Source organism: Colobus angolensis, unplaced genomic scaffold, assembly GCF_000951035.1.
Source record: "Colobus angolensis palliatus isolate OR3802 unplaced genomic scaffold, Cang.pa_1.0 Scaffold315, whole genome shotgun sequence".
NCBI lineage: Eukaryota > Metazoa > Chordata > Mammalia > Primates > Cercopithecidae > Colobus > Colobus angolensis.
The window spans coordinates 2,185,706-2,190,556 of NW_012116433.1; the positions used below are offsets into that span (position 1 = coordinate 2,185,706).

The 4,851-nt window shown below is 48.1% G+C and overlaps 1 long non-coding RNA gene across 1 annotated transcript; it reads left to right on the forward strand.

The window, feature by feature from the left end:
* The first annotated feature begins 1,453 nt into the window (after positions 1–1,453).
* Positions 1,454–3,659, forward strand: LOC105518248. Its single transcript, XR_001002798.1, has 3 exons — positions 1,454–1,571; positions 2,678–2,783; positions 3,625–3,659. It is a non-coding gene; the product is annotated as an uncharacterized LOC105518248 (long non-coding RNA).
* The last annotated feature ends 1,192 nt before the right edge of the window (positions 3,660–4,851 follow it).

Sequence of the window (4,851 nt, forward strand, 5' to 3'; positions counted from 1 at the left end):
AGTACCCGCCCCCTCCCCGGAAATTGGTAGAAGTGTTGCATTAATGACATGAATTGCTATTGGTAAAGTGTTTAGAACAGTGCTGAACATGCAGGTGCACTGTATGGGTGTTTGAGACCTATAAAAACATGGAGATTGAATTCTTAGATGACGTCTCCTCATCTTATGAAGTTCTTTCTTGATTCTTGCAGCCACCCTGGATTGGGTGAAATGGAGCTGAGCAGCTGAGGACTGAAGGTCGTGCCTTTTGTGTGAGTGAAGGAGAGAGGAAGTCCAGGCAAGCCTTCTGTGGAGGTTCATCAGTGGTTACCCAGGCTCGTCCCTGAGCCAGGCTGCTAGGCTGGCCAGCGTGTGACCTCCAAAGTCCACCTCAGACCACAGGATCCTGGTTTCTGGGGATGGGAACAGTCAATGAGTTTTTAAAAGGTCCTCAGTGAGCCGGGGATGGCGGCACATGCCTGTGGTCCCTGCCACTCAGGAGGCTGGGGAGGGAGGATCACTTGAGCCCAGGAGGTCAAGGCTGCAGTACACTATGGTCATGTCTATGAATAACCACTGCACGCCAACCTGGAGAACATAGTGAGACCCCATCTCAAATAATAAAAAAAAGTCTTCAGGAGGTTTTGATATATAACTAGCTATGGAACTCACTGGTAGTGTTGATTTGCCTTTTCTGCCTGTTTTATTTTGTTTTAGTCTGTGGAGAGTGAGTGTGTTTGTGTGTGGGATAATCCTCTGTAATCCACTTGCTCTGACAGAGTTATTGTAACGACTGGTTTGGATGTGGTACTTTTGTATCAAAGCTCTTTCCATTGTCAGGTGGGTGAATAAAGATCATTATTTGTTCCTGTGTGTCACTGTCAAGTAGAGAGCTTTCCCGTTTTCTCCCTGCATCTCTCTGTATGCAGTAGGTATGCGGGAATGTAGTTATGGCAATGACATGCGCTTTCTTACCATTTCCCACATCCCTTTCTGAGTCAGGTAGAAATATTTGAGGGCCAGTGGGACTGACAATAGCTGTTCTAGGAGGTCAGAAAGGAAGCGGAAAGGCAAGGCTGGCTTGGTTTCTGGAGGAACAGAAGCCAGTCCTCAGAACCCTCCAGCCTTCCGGCCCAGCACTGCTAGGGGAACTGTCACGTTGAGTTACTTAGAATCGCATCTCTTCCGGGACCTGCTGTTAATCTCCAGCCCAGCCCCCATCAGAACCCAGACCGATAGCTAAGAATGGAGCTGTCTGTCTTTCTGAGCCCCCTGATTGTTTTGTTATTGCTAATGGGCTGATTTCCAGTTATGTAACCTCCTCTCTGTTAAATGAAATCTCATTATTTTACTGTGCTGTGCACATCAGGTCTGGTTCACGTTGAGCTACCTGAGAGGTGCTGGGAACGTGCTGTTTCTCATCATTTTCACCCAGCAAGAGAACTGGAGAGAGAGAGCTACACCCAAACCAATTATGGTCAGGCCCTCTGGGCTGTTATATAATATTCCAGGAGACAGTGGAGTGAAGCGGACCTCAGCGTCCCAGAGGTGTGCTGCCAAGACAGTGTGCTTTCCTTGCTTGGAAGTCTTGGGTAAGTAAGTTCTCTTTCCAACCCAGAAGATTTTGAGGGGCATTTATATATGGGGTAGAGAGAGTTCCTAAATTGACTTACGATTTTCTTGCACACAAATAAACAAAGAAGCAAGCAAACAAAAGCAAAGAGAGACCTTCTTTCTAGGCCTGCTGTCTACTACGTTTTAGGGCCTGAGTGAGCTCTGATCCAGGCAAATCAGGTAACCAGGGTCGTGGCCTCGAATCCACATATGAAAACCCTGACTCCCAGGCACAGTGTCCAGTGGGAAACAGAAGGTCTGGTGAGATCCCAAGACCTGGAGTCCTCCGAGGTGGTTAGTGTGGTATGACGGGGGGAGTGGGGGCTCCGGAGTGAGAAGAACTGGTTTGATTCTGCTCTGCCACTCACCACCCATGTGATCTTGCACAAATCGCTCTGCCAGTCGGGAAAACAGAAACAGGTCTGTCTACAGAGAGTGTTTAATTACACAGGCATTGGAAGAACTGAGGAGACAAACAGGGGCTAAATGGGGGCCTGAGAGCACAGGTCCAGAACAGAAGGATTCCGCAGGAGGTGGGAAGCCAGGGTCCTCCAGTGGGAGGGGCTGCCCATTGTGCCTGGGACTCTGGAGCCAGGGGAGGAGCTGGAATCATGGGGAAGACAGAGCTGAGAGATGTCATTTGGGGCAGAAAGAGATGAAGAGAAATACCCTGGCATCTCCCTTACTCTCTCCTCCAATCTTATGCTGATCCCCCTCTGGCTGAACCTACAGGATGGCAAAGGAACTTGGGAAACGAGTCTACCGTGGAACAGAACAGAGCAGGGAAAGGGCAGGGAATGGATGGAAGAGCAAATGGGGCATGGCCTGCGTAGAGTGAATGTCTTTGAATAAATTGTCTCCAATGTGAATTATTGCCACTGACCCTAGGGCTGAGGCATGGGTGGACCAGGAGCTGGACTGGCCAGTGGACACTCTCAGCTATTTGGGAGGGGAAGGGGATGCAGTGTTTGCCCACACTGGTACTTCCTGTGACTGGAACAGCAGCCCTTGGTGATAATCTCCACAGGGCAGATTAACATGACCCTTCCTACTTCCATTTTACTGCTTTGTTTTTTTCTTTTAGAAGTTTCCTACCTCCTCTAAGAAGATGTTCCAGGCAAAACCCAGATCTGCTTTAGTGACTTCAGAAGAAACAGATCTGAGGGAGGATGAGAAGCCAATAGACAATGGTATGTGTGTGAAAACACGCGGCAGACACACGTGCTCTCCAGCGTTCTATCTCAGCTGATGGTCAGCGAGCCTTGGGCCGTCTTCACCTCCTTTTCCTTCCTCTCACTGTCTTTCCACCATGCCATCTCTATCAGTTCAGTTCCCAGTGGAACACAGATGGTTTGCCTGAAGAAAATCTAATGAGGGGTCTATTTATCTGTGGCCAGGGCTTGGGATGCCCATGTGCAGTAGTAATGCCCCAGGGATGAGCAAGAGTGGAAAGCTGTGGCTCCCTTGAGGCCTCAGGGCCAACAGAATGCACTATGCTGCTGGAGCCCTGGGGAGCTGGAGCTTGGAAGAGGGGAAAAGGGGTCACCTCAGAAGCTATAGTCATAGAGAGATGCAACCACTGCCACACTGCCCAGACTGTGGCAAGGCATGGTGGGAGCAGAGGGAATCAACACCCAGCACCCGTCCCTTTGACCCTTTGACCTGCTGGTGTCTTGCATTGGCTAAACCAGAAACTGGAGGGCAACAGCGCCCCAGTGTAGCAACCTATGGGGCCAAACTTCTGAGGTCAAAGCAGGACAGAAGGTGGAGAAGGGACTTGGAGGGACACATGGAGAACAATCAGCAAAGTTTACCCCCTTTGTCACTTGGCACTGGAAAATCTGAGAAGCACCAGATGTTGTATGAGTAACCTAAGAGGGGTTTGTTGCTTGAATGTCTTTCTACTTTGGGGGATTTTTGAAGAAAGTGTTTATGAGCAGGGCAGCTTGCCCCGTTACCTAGTCTTCCAAGAATAAAAGACAAGGCCTCAGTTTTTAGTCAGTTGTAAACACTTACATTCTTTATTTTTAGGTTATGAGGATGAGGGTGGCTATCCAAAGGATTGAGAGAGTAGGCTTTTGCACTATGTAGCCATGGATTCAAATCCCAGCATTACCACTGATTAGCTTGGGGCTTTGATAAAGTTAGTTACTTCTCTCAGCCTCGATTTGCCAAAATGTAATGTGTTAGAAATATCAAAACATAGTTGAAAGGATGGAATGAGGTAAGATGTATAAATTGTTTAATAATGGTAGCTACATGTTTTTATTTTGCAAACACATGGAGTGGAGTCATTGGGCAAGAAGCAAGATGCTCTCGCAACGGAAAGTCTTGGCCATTTAACCAGTTATGGGGTGGGGGGAGGACTTTGGTGACACAGCAGGTGCCCAAGGTCCTCAGAGTGGCAAATCAGTGCATTTAAGGGCAGTTTTGACTGCCTGGCTGACCAGATGCTCCCCCAGCAGAACTATATCCGCAGGTACTATCTAGAAGTTAGAAGGTATCCTGTTGGGCTGCCTGGAGGCAGGGTTGTAGGGGGTTGATGACCCTTTGTCTTGGGGTGTGAGGTTAGATGTGTCTGATTAGAGAGGACTAAGAAGGAGATAGGCTGCTGTCCTCTTGGATGGCTCATCTCAAATAACTACCACCATCTAACATCTGACTAGTGCTCTGCCACCTACCAAACACTCTCATTTCCATCATCTCCTAATTTCACATGGACAGGGCTTAGCTTGCTTGTTCAGATCTCGCAGGACTGACCACTTCTGCTGATTCACACAGGAAAAATCATCTAGTCGAGGTGAAAACACCAAACCTTGAATGTGTCTCTACAGACTTGGACATTTTGAGTAGGAAATAGAAGGACTTGAGGACTCATGAGTTTTCGTCTCTCCTTCCTGTTGAAGGTTGAGACTTGGCAAGAGAGAGGGGGCCGTGGGCTATGAGTGGCTGGCTCTGGGGAGGGTTTTAGAAGTATAAGGTTGGTGGAGGTGACACCCCAGGGTGAATGGAGTGGCAACCCAGGAAGGGTGGGGTTTTGGCCTGAATGCTTTTGTCAAACCCATCTTCAGAATGGACTTTATTTATTTATTATTTTTTGTTTAACTTTTATTAAATGAAGGTCAGGGGTACATGTGCAGGTTTGTCTTATGGTAAACTTTTGTCATGGTGGTTTGTTGTACAGATTATTTCATCTCCCAGGTATTAAGCCTGATACCATTAGTTGTTTTTCCTGGTCCTCTCCCTCTCCCTCCTCCC